Source organism: Nicotiana tabacum, chromosome 21 (assembly GCF_000715075.1).
Source record: "Nicotiana tabacum cultivar K326 chromosome 21, ASM71507v2, whole genome shotgun sequence".
Lineage (NCBI taxonomy): Eukaryota > Viridiplantae > Streptophyta > Magnoliopsida > Solanales > Solanaceae > Nicotiana > Nicotiana tabacum.
The window spans coordinates 45,489,555-45,505,899 of NC_134100.1; positions in this window are offsets into that span (position 1 = coordinate 45,489,555).

The window sequence follows — 16,345 nt, forward strand, 5'->3', positions numbered from 1 at the left end:
TCCTTCTGATCAGCCTTCATGTAGGCTTAAGCTATCTTCCGATCTTCGGCTCCTGGTATTAGTTATTACTTTAGCCTTTCATGGACGCTATGGAATATTCATGATACAATCTTCTGACAATTCAATCCTTTGTCTATGCCCTGGGCTCAATTATTACTTTTAACTTATACTGGAGTCTTCTACGGATGTATGATTGTCGACATATATGCTGCATGGATAATACTCTAAACTCTTAAGTGCATTCATAACGTAACTAACTCTGGATCATTGATCGAATAATTCCTTTCATTCCTTCTCGGCTTTCTTTAAACGTAAGCTATTACTTTTCCTGGTTGTTCTGCCCCCTTGTTGCGTGCATACTTAGCTTATCTTAGTTCCCACGCATGCCGAAATTTTTATGCAACTCATATGGCCTCGAATATTACTTTTGATTTTTACTTCCCGTTCATTAGCCACGGTATGTGCCACTTTCCTTTGGAGTGCATACAATTTTGTAGTAAGACTGTTTTTATATGACCATTTCTTCTTCAAGTTACTATGCTTAGGTTGAAGCCTTCTTCCTTATCTCATCAACTAGTGTTTCGTTGTAGTACTTAGGGAAGACCCTCTGACTCTTATAAAGATGCGAGCTTATTACGTCGTATACCCGATAGAATTTCTGATGTCCTTCCTCGCCTATAATTATCCGCAGTTACTTACCTCCACGCCCTTGTGCTTGTAGGGTTACTTCTGAACTGATATTTTGATTGTATTCCCAGTGGGACTCTCTGTAACACTCATACGGTACCTTTAACTATCTCAACTCCTATCTGAATATTTCTCAAGGATCACGATGTCATATCTGCGAGATTGAATTCCCCATGCTGGGGTTCACTACGTTTATCTTGCACGATCTGCTGATTTGTTTGTATCCTCTTGTCTAGCCATAACTAGGATCTTCCTGAATCAACTACTAACTACTCGTTGGCCCATTGTCATATCAATATTCTGCGTAATCTTTCTTGGGTTATTTCCTTTATCTTAACTTACGTCTCACACTGGCTCATTATTTATCAATAACATCTCAAGCAGAAACCCTTACTTCCTCTCCTTGACATCGTGCTTGCATAATGTTCTGGAATCGTAGCATATCTGTAGGATTTGGATAAGTGCAAGCTCATTCCTTTTTCATTTTCTATCGCATTCTTCCTTTACCAATCCATAATTACTAGAATCACTTAATTCTGACTTAATACCACATCACTCCATATTCCCCCTTTAGGGGAGTACTAAGATTTAGCGCTACGATGATCTACCTATAGGTGTTTTATGTCTTCATATTTGGCGTCTTCTCACATCATCGATGACCCTTACTCGCCTTGCGGTAATCCTTCTGTACCAAGGATAACAAATTTCCTTACTCTCGAGGGTGACACTTAGTATAACTGGCACATACAGTCCCTTAAGCTTAACTTTGCTCACATTGCTTGCTTTAGGGAAGCGTCTTCCTGAATGACCTTTCTCTGAATTTCTCATGAATATTCTTTTGTTGTCCATTCTATTATCGCTGGAACGCAATTAGAAATTCTCATGATACCGACTATTATCAAATCACTCAGTCCCTAATTCATGTTTAGTTTATCTTGTTCACCAGTCCATACTGATTTGTATTACTCTGGGGTCTAACTTTTCCTTCTGGTAATCACGTTAGAGTCACGAACTTATTTCTCAAAATGAGGATATGACTTTATGGCATATACTCTTTTGTTGTCTCAAGGCATGTCACCTCTCGTCTTTTCCTTCACTTGACTATAGTCTGTAATACTGTCTTTTTTTTTTACCATTGTCATCCATGTATCACATCTTACTCATAATGCTTCATTAATTCTCTCTTATTTCCCTGCTAACATTTATGTCTATCACTTTATTCTGAAAATTTCAACAAGACATTCTTTTTCTTTTAGCTCCCCTTGCTCCATCCACTAGCTCTTTCGGTTGCCTAACATTCTCTCTCTACTAGGGACGGGAGCCATACTAAGGTAATATTTATCCCTTCAAGGCTTCTAGTGCCTATCTTTGTAGTACTCATATTTAGCTGTACTATTTTAGAGTGCACCATATGGTTGTCTCACAAGGAGATCTATTAGCATATTTGTAATATCCTTCAAAAATGTCAGCTAACGCTAACAATCCATCCACCATTTTGTGTTACCTTAACCCCAGCTAGATCCTGATATCCTGCCTTCTCTTATACTACTTCTGTTAGCCCCCATAGGGCATAAATGAGATTGGTGTGGCCAATTGTACATACCTCTATTATTGTTGAAGGTAACTCAAAAAGCTTATATTCCTCTGCCTGAATTGTAAATACTAATAATCTTCATTAGCTGGGTACCTCGTACCCTTTTTCATCTTGCTTCTTTTACTTGTGGAAATTTGTATCTATCGTCTGAATCTCTCATTGCCTTTCACCATAGGGGTGGATAGATATTCTTGCCTTAAGGCTCCTTATCAAGAAGCTTACACGTCTTCGTACACATATGTTCGGCTGAAGACCTCACATTTATCCATCATAAGAATGACAAAATCGAGTTCCTCTTACTTAATTCTTTCACATCTACATTCAATTTCTTACCAACTGTCTTTCTGGATGTAGGCATCGTCGTATTATGAATAAGATAGAGTTTTGAAAATTGAGTTCTTACAATTAAGCTCTACCACACGATCTAGAGTAAGAAGAAAGAGTGACAGTCCTAAATGCCATGTAGCCTCCTGCTTATAAGTGTGGTGCACAACACACCCATAAACAAGACTCTACTAAACACGGCTTGTAGACTCCCTAGGAAAGAACTGCTCTGATACCACTTTTATCACAACCCAAACCGATGGGCCGCGATGGGTACCCGGTGTCTTACTCAACCGAGTCCCAACGCAACGTATCTTTCTTATTACATCATCATAGGTAAAAGGTCCAGATGGGGTTTCATGAGATAAACAGAGTAAACATGAGGGAATTCCCGACAGAGAACGTCCCAACCTGATATAAAAACTCATACTTGTGACATACGAGCCAATAAGGCCAATGTGATCCATTATATACTTAAAACATAGGCCGACAAGGCCATACAAGTATCCGTATATATGATATCTGTCTACAAGCCTCTAAGAGTTCATACTTATCATAAAGGTCGAGACAGGGCCTCGCCATACCAAACAATACACGTCCAAATCATACTGACCAAACAAGCAACTTCGGAGCAAATGGAGCGCACCAACATCTTTCGCTGAGCTAATAGCCTACTTGGAGGATTCTCGACCTATCTATCGGGATCTGCGGACATGAAATGCAGATCCCCAGGCAAAAAGGACGTCAGTACAAATAATGTACCGAGTATGCAAGGAATAAAAATTAGTAAAGCATAGACATGAGAGAAACATGAAGTAAGAGACTCGACATGTAAGTCTGAATAGCTCTGTGAATCATTTAATATTATAATATTATGCATATGCGTATAAATGTCATACCATGCATAGGTATATGCGTTCATAACATCATCAAGCCTCTGAGGGCATCCCAACATATCATCTCGGCCACTGTGGGCAAAATCATAAATGTATACCAGCTGATCAGGTGGTGGTGCGTATATAACGCCATAATCTTTTCCCTTATTCCATATACATATAATATATGTGTATATAACACCATATGGTCATGGGTCAATGTACATATATAAATGCATGAAATGCATAAGAAATACGTTAATAAGATTTTTCGGAATATCATAAAATCAATATGCCTTTCGGATAAATTTTATCAAATACGTATTTTTCTGAGACCCATGAACAAAGGATATAATAGTAATTCACATGGGGAATCAAGAATATAGACACCCCTAGTATTTCTATGAATAGAGTCATTTATGAAAGTTGCGTATTTTTCTCGTTTCGTTTGTATCATTTGGATCAGGTCAAAAAGAAAGAAGGGATAACCTTAACATACCTGAGCTGATTCTCTTGACAATCCCTCTAACACACGTCTTTTGCGAAAACACGTAACGGCGGATCGAAGTAGGAAAAAATTCGTATGATGTTCTTGAGGAAGATTACACCGTACTCCCTTAGAATCCCAAATCCCATGTTGCTATGATATTAAGAAATCTCGTTTGAATGGAAGATTGAAGCAACTCACGTTTCTAATGAAATTCCCATCTTGCTGAAGCCTTTCTCTTTAACTTAGATGTAATACATCTCCATTTGTGAATTAGAGAAGGGATTTAAGTCTTGGTGTTGTGGGGCCCACCTTTCAAGACTTGATGTCACATAATTCTCTTAAATGTGCCACCTTTCAACCTATTTCAAGAGTCACAAATTGATTTTAAGTCTCATTTTACTTGCTGCCACGTGGGTTCATCAAACTTTATCCAAAGATTTGAATTAATCACCCAACAATTCCTTAATCAACTTTGTTAATCCTTCACTAATTCAATAATTAACCAATTACCCACATAATTAAGAATTATCTCAAATTACTTAAAATACTACTTACTTTTAACACACTTTATACACCTTACTATCATGGTCATATGGTACCTTGTATGGCACTAGTCTATAAATACGAGTATTATAGCTCGAACTGCATTTTATCTCAAAATGACAACCTTCGGCGAAACTCATTTTTTTCGATTCGCTTACCCTCTCACCTTCACGAATTTACTTATCACTTGTTTGAAATAGCATAAGACTTGTAACTTCAAAATAATCTCAATTCCGAGCTTTCATCAATTTACTTATGGTGTAATTTCACGTTCGAAAACATGGGGTGTAACAGGTGTCACGCCCCAAAACCGAGGAGCGCAACCGGCGCTTAACCGAGTGAACCCGACCGAGCAAGCCTGTTAGATTTCATTCTACCCAAACTCATCCATGAATAGAGATAATACATATTATTATTAATTAGACAAAAATGTGTTCATGTCTACAATACCAATTCATTTCCAATTGTTTCATCATTTTTAAAGTCTCAAATGGACAAGTAATACATCCACAACATAACATAGTTTATCTTTCCCCAGCACCAATACACAACCCACACTATGTCTACGGAACCTCTATAGATAAAGAAGAGTAAAATGATAATGCCGGCAACAAGGCCCCTACTATACCTCAAACAGAATACACAAAGTATAAAAGATTTATGACCCCGGAATGAAGTGGGGCTCACCAAGTCAGCTGGGAAGAAAGTGCACTGCTATCACTGATCAATATCTCCTGTTATGGAACCACCTGCATCCATTTAAAGATGCAGCGCCCCCAGCAAAAGGGATGTTAGTACCGTAGAATAGTACTAGTATGCATAATTAAACACCCTCTCAATAGAATGACAAATAATACAAATAAGATTATCATAATATCAATGAAAGCCTTAATCAACATCAAACCTCAATTTAGAATCAAGATAGTGTTCAAATTAATTCCATATCTCACATTGGGAGATTTTTAGTATCGATATACCATTGTCCACAATACCATTATTCACAATACCAGTACCACCGTACTCTTAGCACGGAGTCCGATCACGATCCGATCGGCTAGGCCATCTCATTAGAGACATCAACCACAATTTCTCTCAATATCAATACCACCGTCTTTAACACGGAGTCCGATCACGACCCGATCAGCTAGGCTATCCATTAGGGACATCAACCACAATTACCATTTCAATTATAATTTTCAGCACAATCACGATCATGTGTGCGGCATGGTGTCCGATCACAACCCGACCGGCTAGGCCGTCTTATTTGAGATATCAACCTTTTTATATCAATCATCGCATTTCATAATACTTTCACATCTTTTCATTTCATTGGAACTAGTGGCCATAATTATAAGATCATTCTTGGCACGTTGGCCATATTCAGTATTTCATGCTCACATTATCAATTTCAATATCATCCTCATCATCAACAATAAATAGAATTCAAATCAAAGTCTAATGCACCCTAAACATGAATAGTTGGTAACATAACATGAATAGTACACATGTGAGCAATTTAGAGTCTAATGCACATAGAGATATTTCACAAAATTTGGCATAATAGCCTTCATTTTAACTTGACTTAAAGTCGAAACATTATTAATGCACAACCCATATTCTAACACATCCTCAATTGGTAACATAACATGAATAGAGCATTTGGGATGCTTGTTGAACATATATCTTCCAACCCAATCTTACTCGGAATAGCCAATTTCATAATGAATCACTCGGGACCTACATAATTTACATGAATATCGTGGGATTCAATTCTAAGAGAAGAGTTTAGCCAACATACCTCACTTGAGCTTCCTTACACTCTAAGTGTTCCGGAATTCTTAGCAACTTCAATCTATTTTAGAAATATAACAAATTGAACCAAAATTAGGAAGATGATCATGGTTCTAGCTCATTTGAGCATTTTATCAAACATTAGATGTGCATTAAGGTTTCAAGGTCCTTTCATGGAGGATTTCATCATCCCACAACCCAACCTTTATTATTTTTAGCTCAACAATCTTTCTATACGCATTAATAACACATGCATGTAAAATAACCAACCCTCTTGCCCAGAAATTATCTTGCTTATTATCCATTTCTACACAAAATTCGAAATTGAGGTTTAGGGTGTAGAATCTTACCTCTAGGATGAAGACCTAGTGAGTTTCCCTTCTCAGTCTTCCAAAACTTGGGCAAGAATTGAAGAACAATTATTGGAGAACACCTTCTCACTTTAGGGCACCCTCTCTCACTCTAAAATGTCAGATAATAGCTTAAAAATGACCCAAAGAGTGTATTTAATGAAATAGGGTCGGGTTTTAAAAACCCAAAAATGGAGCTCCGGAACAAGGTATGTGATCGCATATGTGATCGCATAACCGATATGCGGACCGCATATCGGTCGCATATTTGGTTACAAAATAGCCAAAAGAACTGCATGTGTATGCGGTCACTATGCGGTCCGCATAACTGTTATACGGTAGCATAATGCACCGCATAACAGTTATGTGGTTGCATAATCGACCGCAGAGCTGCTTCTAGAAAAGCCCTCACCTGCTCACTTCTGCGGCCATTATGCAGCCCGCAGAGTGATTATGCGGTCGCATAATGGACTGCATAAATGCACATTTTAGGGAAAAAGTTTCCTTTACTTTTTCGTGCATTGTTCAACCCAAAAAGTCCGAGCCATCCTCAAACACGTAAGCCTAGTCCGGCCCCATGAAACATTTTTTTCTTTGCAAATTTTACCAGGCCTTACACTTAAGTACTTCAAAATTTTCCCAGGGTGTTACATTCTCCCCCGCTTAGGATCATTCATCCTCGAATGAGGGTAAAAATCTGTCATTAGCATCTTATGCAACTCAGTTTGTTTCATACCACATTCGAGCAGCCCCAAATTTGACTAACTCCCAAAATCTCCAAAATTTTCGCCAGAGTTTCCCTTGTAACTAGGCCTATCCACCTGTCAGAGAGCCCCAGAAACACATCCTAACAGCATATACATATTCCAACGACGTAACATAATATCAAAACAACACCAAATGTGGTCTCATAAGCAATATATATCCATAAAGGAACACCCTTAATGGCAATTGTTCACATGATATAAAATTCATAAAACGTAAGTCTTATAAATTTTTTTCTTTTTTTTTTAGATCATACTTTTAAATACATGGTCATTCAAACAAATAAGGATACTTTTTCTTCATTTCTCCCTCCCAAGTAGCCTCTTCAACCTGTTGGTTTCGCCACAACACTTTCACGGAGGCAATTTCTTTATTTCTCAATTTTCGGACTTGCCAATCAATAATAGAAACTGGAATCTCTTCGTAAGTCAATTTCTCATATACCTCAATGGTCTCAACCGGAACAATGAGTGTCGGATCTCCAACTACTTTCTTCAACATAGACACATGAAACACCGGGTGTACTAATGACATCTCAGGTGGTAGCTCAACCTTGTACACCACCTCACCGATCTTCTGAATGATTTTGTACGGTCCGACATACCTAGGACTCAATTTCCCTTTCTTACCAAATTGCATTACCCCTTTCATAGGGGAAACTTTCAAGAATACCCAATCATCTTATTTGAACTCCAAATCCCTACGACGAACATCCGAATATGATTTTTGACGACTCTGAGCAGTCTTCAACCTCTACTTAATGATTTTAACTTTTTCCATGGCCTGATGCACGAGGTCTGGTCCTATCAACTCTGCTTCTCTAATTTCGAACCAACCAATGGGAGATCTACACCTCCTACCATATAAAGCCTCGAACGGTGCCATTTGAATGCTAGCGTGATAGCTATTGTTGTAGGTAAATTCTATGAGTGGTAAATGATCATCCCAACTACCTTTGAAGTCTAGAACGCAAGCACGCAACATATCCTTAAGCGTCTGAATAGTCCGCTCTGCCTGTCCGGCAGTCTGCGGGTGAAAGGCTGTACTAAGATTCACCTGAGTACCCAAACCTTGCTGAAAGTTTTTCCAAAAATTAGCAGTGAATTGTGCTCCCCGATCAGACATAATGGAAACTGGGGTGCCATGCAGCATGACTATTTCTTTGATATAGATGAGCATACTGCTCCGCTGTGTTATACTTAACCAGCAAAAAGTGTGATGACTTCGTGAGTCGATCCACAATCACCCAAATTGAGTCAAACTTGCGCGAAGTATGCGGTAATCCTACCACAAAGTCCATATTAATCATTTCCCACTTCGACATTGAAATTTCTATATTTTGTGCCAACCCACCAGACCTTTGGTGTTCGGCCTTCACTTGCTGACAATTCGGACATCTTGCCACATTCCTCTTTATATCATTACACCAATAGACTTCCTCTAATAGACTTCCTTAAGATCATGATACATTTTTGTAGAACCTGGATGCACGGAATACCTAGAAGTGTAAGTTTCAGTCATAATTCTTCCCCGGAGACCATCCACATTTGGAACACAGAGTCCCCCTTGGTACCTTAGTGTACCATCATTCATGCTAAGAGAAAAGGCCATGGTCTTATGTTTATGAATCTCCTCTTTCAACTGCACCAACAATGGATCGTTGTATTGCTTCCCTTTGACTTCCACAACAAGCGATGATTCAGCCCTATTTTGCACAATTACCCCTCCTTCACTAGAGTCCGCAAGACGAACTCCCAAACTAGCCAATCGGTGAACTTCCTTGGCTAATGTCCTCTGATATGCCTCCAAGTGAGCCAAACTACCCATAGATTTCCGGCTAAGAGCATCCGCCACAACATTAGCCTTCCTCGGATGGTATAAAATATCAATGTCATAATCCTTGAGTAATTCAAGCCATCTTCTCTGCCTCAGATTCAACTCCTTCTGTTTGAAAATGTATTAAAGGCTCTTATGGTGTGTGAATATATCCACATGGACTCCATATAAATAATAACGCCAAATTTTCAATGCAAATACCACCGCCGCAAGTTCTAAATCATGTGTTGGATAGTTCTTTTCATGATTCTTTAGTTGCCTAGAAGCATAAGCTATCACCTTCCCATGTTGCATTAATACACATCCAAGCCCGATTCTTGAAGCATCACAATATACCACAAATCAATCTATACCCTCTGGTAGAGTCAACACCGGTGTCATAGTCAATCTTACTTTCAATTCCTGAAAACTCTTTTCACAAGCATCTGACCATTGGAACTTAATTGCCTTCTGCGTCAATTTAGTCAATGGAAAGGCAAGAGTAGAAAACCCCTCCACAAACTTTCTATAATATCCAGCTAAGCCTAAGAAACTATGAATTTCTGTTGGAGTTGTAGGCCTCGGCCAATTCTTCACAGCTGAAATATTTTGAGGATCAACCTTAATTCCCTCACTAGAAACTACATGACCCAAGAATATGACTGATTCAAGCCAAAATTCGCACTTTGAAAACCTTGCATATAACTGGTGCTGATGTAGGGTTTGCAGAACTACCCTGAGATGGTCAGCATGGTCCTCCTGACTTCGTGAATATACAAGAATATCGTCAATGAACACTATCACAAAGGAGTCGAGGAATGGCTTAAAAACGCGATTCATAAGATCCATGAAGGCTGCTGGAGCATTTGTTAGCCCAAAAGACATTACTAGAAACTCAAAATGCCCATACCTGGTTCTAAAAGCTGTTTTCGGAATATCCCGCTCCCTGATCTTCAATTGGTGATACTCGGATCGTAAATCGATTTTGGAGAAGTACCTGGCACCTTGCAATTGATCAAACAAGTCATTTATCCTTGGCAGTGGGTACTTATTTTTTATTGTTACCTTATTAAGTTGTCGATAGTCAATACACATTCTCAGTGACCCATCTTTCTTTCTTACAAAATGGACTGGTGCGCCCCAAGGCGACACACTTGGTTGGATAAAAACCTTTCTAACAAATCTCTCAATTGTTCCTTTAGCTCCTTCAGTTCTACTGGTGCCATTCTGTAGGGTGGAATAGATATAGGATGTGTGTCTCGCATCACATAAATCCCAAAATCAATCTCCCTGTCTGGTGGGATCCCAGGGAGTTCATCCGGAAAGAATCCCAGAAATTCATTCACAACAGGCACGGACTCAAGTGTAGGTGCCTCAGCATCGGTGTCCGTAACCCGGACCAAATGGTAAATACATCCCTTGTTTATCATCTTTGTGGCCTTAAGTTAGGAAATAAACCTACCCTTTGGCACTACATCATCAGCCTTCAACTCAATAACTAGCTCATTTGGAAATTCGAACCTAACAGTCCTGGTTCGGCAATCAAGCTTGGCAAAACAAGAATAAAGCCAATCCATCCCCATTATCACATCAAAATCGACCATTCTCAATTCAATAAGATTGGCCACGGTGTCCCGACCACGCAACTTAACAACATAATCCCTATAAACCCGCGTGGCTAAAATAGACTCACCAACCAGAGTAGATACAGAGAACGGCTCATAAAGCTATTTTGGTTCTATCCCAAATTCCATAGCAACATAAGGTGTGACATATGACAAGGTTGAACCGGGATCAATAAGAGCATATACATCATGAGATTGGACGGTTAATATACCTGTGACAACATCTGGAGAAGCCTCTAAATTCTGGCGACCCTTCATAGCATAGAAACGGTTGGATCCTCCTGAACTCTGAGCTCTGCCTCTAGCTGCACCACGCCCTATGGGTGTTGGAGTGCCTCGAGCTGGAGGAGGTGTTGCGGATGTAGTAGCTGCAGAACTGGCTGGCTGTGCCATGCCTCTGCCCGCATCCTGGCAGGACGAACGACATTCCCTCTGAATGTGACCCCTCAATCCGCATCCGTAGCATATGGGTAAGTCCATGTAGCATATTCCTAGGTGCATCTTTCCACACCTAGGGAATGGGGGCTTCCTCTACTGCTGGAATCTAGCACCATGACGACCCTGATGATTGGATCCCCTGTTTCCCTGACTGGGCCTGAACCGGCTCCACTGCTGCTGCTGACTAGGCCCTGATGGTGGTGCACTAGCCAAAGACTGAGTAAAGGACGGTGATGGCCCTGACGACCCTCCTCTGAATGTTGACTTGCCACCACCTGAAGAACTACCAAAGTTGCACGTAGACCGAGCCTTATTACTACCCTATCGCTCCATTCTGTTCCTGAATTTGCGGGTCTCTGTGGCTTGAGCGAATGCCACCATCTTTCCATAGTTCATATCAGAATTCAAGGCTGATGTAGCGGCCTCATTAATTACCAAGGGACTAAGGCCCTGCATAAATCGGTGAACTCTAGCCTCCATAGTGGGAAGCATGTAAATAGCATATTTAGACAGATACGCGAATCTCTTATGGTAATCCCACACACTCAAGCTACCTTGCCTCAAATTCTCAAACTCAGCAGCACGGGCTGCCTTAGTCTCGGCAGGCAAGAAATGATTAATGAAGGCATCAGCAAACTCACCCCACCTCGCTGGAGGGCTACCTTCTTCACGGGATTCCTACCATAGTTCAAACCAAGAATATGCTACCTCTTTCAGGCGGTAGGAGGCCAATTCCACTGCCTCTGTTTCAGTAGCACGCATAACTCTGAGTGTTTTGTGCATCTCATCAGTGAAATCCTGGGGATCTTCCTCTGGGTTAGTACCCGTGAACACTGGAGGATCCAACTGCAGAAACTTGTTCACCCTGGAACCAGTATAATCCCCTAGCTGACTGGAAGAAGTAGGTGCAGTATTTGACCTCTGGGTCTAGGAAGCCACTATTTGAGCCAACATCTGTATGGCTCCCCTAAGATCAATATCAGAAACACCAGAATCGGAAGCTGGAACTAGAGATGAAACTGGTATATCAGTTGGAGGAACTGTTGCACCTTCAGTAAGTGTAGGGACAGGTGCGATCTGATCAGTTGTAGTAGAGTCAGGCAGTGTAGTAACTGGAGAAATATTTTCACTCCTCGAGAGCACACCCGCATCATCAATTATATGATCAATTCTCACTCCTGGGGTGACATTGGCTCTTTGTCCAGTTCTTGCCTTCTTCTTAGGCGCCATGTACTGAAAATTAGAGCAACTCAGGAGTTAAAGGAGGAACAATCTTACAACAAGCTTTATCGCACGATCAAGAACATGAAAGAAAGGTATTATTCCTAAATGCCCATGTAGCATCCTAATTATAGATGTGGTCGACAACATACCGATAATAAAGACTCTACTAGACACGGCTCCGAGACATCCTAGGACACTTTAAAACCTTAAGATCTGATACTAAGTTTGTCACGCCCCAAAATCGAGGAGCGCAACCGGCGCTCAACCGAGTGAACCTGACCGAGCAAGCCTGTTAGATTTCATTCTACCCAAACTCATCCATGAATAGAAATAATACATATTATCATTAATTAGACGAAAATGTTTTCATGTCTACAATACCAATTCATTTCCAATTGTTTCATCATTTTTAAAGTCTCAAATGGAAAAGTAATACATCCACAACATAACATCGTTTGTCTTTCCCCAGCACCAATACATAACCCACACTATGTCTATGGAGCCTCTATAGATAAAGAAGAGTAAAATGATAATGTCGGCAACAAGGCTCCGGCTCTACCTCAAACAGAATACACAAAGTAGAAAAGATTTATGACCCCGGAATGAAGTGGGGCTCACCAAGTCAGCTGGGAAGAAAGTGCACTGCTATCACTGATCAATATCTCCTGCTGTGGAACACAGCGCCCCCGGCAAAAGGGGCGTTAGTACCGTCGAATAGTACTAGTATGCATAACTAAACACCTTCTCAATAGAATGACAAATAATACAAATAAGATTATCATAATATCAATGAAAGCCTTAATCAACATCAAACCTCAATTTAGGATCAAGACAGTGTTCAAATTAATTTCCATATCTCACATTGGGAGATTTTTAGTATCGATATACCATTGTCCACAATACCATTATTCACAATACCGGTACCACCGTACTCTTAGCACGGAGTCCGATCATGACCTGATCGTCTAGGCCATCTCATTAGAGACATCAACTACAATTTCTCTCAATATCAATACCACCATCTTTAACACGGAGTCCGATCACGACCCGATTGGCTAGGCTATCCATTAGGGACATCAACCACAATTACCATTTCAATTACAATTTCCAGCACAATCACCACCATGTGTGCGGCATGGTGTCCGATCACGACCCAACCGACTAGGCCGTCTTATTTGAGACATCAACCTTTTTATATCAATCATCGCATTTCATAATACTTTCACATCTTTTCATTTCATTGGCACTAGTGGCCATAATTATAAGATCATTCTTGGCACGTTGGCCATATTCAGTATTTCATGCTCACATTATCAATTTCAATATCATCCTCATCATCAAAAATAAACACAATTCAAATCAAAGTGTGTAGTACACATGTGAGCAATTTAGAGTCTTCACATAGAGATATTTAACAAAATTTGGCATAGGAGCCTTCATTTGAACTTGACTTACAGTCGAAACATTATTAATGCACAACCCATATTTTAACACATCTTCAATTGGTAACATAACATAAATAGAGCATTTGGGTTTCTTGTTGAACATATATCTTCCAACCCAATCTTACTCGGAATAGCCAATTTCATAATGAATCACTCGGGACCTACATAATTTACATGAATATCGTGGGATTCAATTCTAAGAGAAGCGTTTAGCCAACATACCTCACTTGAGCTTCCTTACACTCTAAGTGTTCTGGAATTCTTAGCAACTTCAATCTATTTTAGAAATATAACAAATTGAACCAAAATTAGGAAGATGATCGTGGTTCTAGATCATTTGAGCATTTTATCAAACACTAGATGTGCATTAAGGTTTCAAGGTCCTTTCATGGAGGATTCCATCATCCCACAACCCAACCTTTACCATTTTTAACTCAACAATCTTTCTACACCCATTGATAACACATGCATGTAAAATAACCAACCCTTTTGCCCAGAAATTATCTTGCTTATTATATATTTCTACACAAAATTCAAAATTGAGGTTTAGGGTGTAGAATCTTACCTCTAGGATGAAGACCTAGTGAGTTTCCCTTCTCAATCTTCCAAAACTTGGGCAAGAATTGAAGAACAATTATTGGAGAACACCTTCTCACTCTAGGACACCCTCTCTCGCTCTAAAATATCATATAATAGCTCAAAAATGACCCAAATAGTGTATTTAACGAAATTGGGTCAGGTTTTAAAAACTCAAAAATGGAGCTCCGGAACAAGGTATTCGATCGCATAACCGATATGCGGACCGCATATCGGTCGCATATTTGGTTACAAAATAGCCAAAAGAACTGCCTGTGTATGCGGTCACTATGCGGTCCGCATAATTGTTATGCGGTCGCATAATGCACCGCATAACAGTTATGCGGTCGCATAGTCGACCGCATAGCTGCTTCCAGAATAGCCCTCACCTGCTCACTTCTGCGGCCATTATGCAGCCCGTAGAGTGATTATGCGGTCGCATATGGGCCGCATAAATGCACATTTCTGGCAAAAATTTTCCTTTACTTTCCCGTGCATTGTTCAACCCAAAAAGTCTGAGCCATCCTCAAACACGTAAGCCTAGTCCGGCACCATGAAACATTATTTTCTTTGTAAATTTTACCAGGCCTTATACTTAAGTACTTCGAAATATTTCTGGGGTGTTACAACAGGACCTCCAAAAATTAGTTGTAAGCTGAGCTCCTCTATCCGAGATAATAGATATAAGGACACCATGAAGTCATACTATCTCCTTAATTTAAAGCCTTGCTTAATCCTCTGCGGAATACGTAGTCCTAACGGGCAGAAAATTGGCTGATTTTGTAAGTCTATCAACAAACACCCATGTAGAATCTAACTTATGCTGGGTACGAGGTAAGCCTACAATGAAATTCATATTGATTACTTCCCACTTCCAAGTCGGAATCTCTATAGCCTCCAATAATCCACCGGGTTTTTGATGCTCAATCTTAACCTGCTGACAATTAGGGTACTAAGCAACAAACTCCGCTATATCCTTTTTTATTTCGTCCCACCAATATATTTCCCTAATATCATGATACATTTTTGTTTCTTTTGGATTGATAGAATAATGAAAATAGTGAGGTTCTCCCATAACCTGCTGACGCAACCCCGTGACATTAGGGACACATAATCGTCCTCGATATCTGAGGACCCTATCTTCTGTAATCTCAAATGGTGTCTTCTCCTTCTGAGGGAATGTATCTCTATAATGAGCTAACACAGGATCTTCATACTGGCGTTCCTTTACTTCAGTTACTAAAGAGGATGTTGCCGTGTCTTGAATAGTTACGCCGGTATCACCTGAATCCATTAAGCGAACTCCAAGACTAGCTAGCTGATGAATGTCATGGTCTATCCCACTCTTTTCTGGTTGTAAATATGACATGCTACCTTTAGATCTACGGCTGAGGTCATCTGCTACTACATTCGCCTTTTGCTTGAAGATATACTAAAGTCTCTTATGACCCGTATAGATATCAACATGAACGCCATACAAGTAGTGCCTCCACATCTTTAGTGCATGAATCACCACGGCTAACTCTAAATCGTGGGCCGGGTACTTCTTCTCATGCTTTCTTAGTTGTCTAGAAGCATAAGCTACAACCTTACCATGCTGCATCAGTACACAACCCAATCCAACGCCCGAAGCGTCATAATAGATAACATAACCATTGATCCCTCTGGGAGTGTTGGAACCGGTGCTGAAGTTAATCTCTCCTTCAATGCTTGAAAACTCCGCTCGCAAGTATCAGTCCATTGGAACTTAGCTCCCTTCTGAGTCAACTTTGTCAATGGTGCTGAAAGAGAAGAAAATCCCTC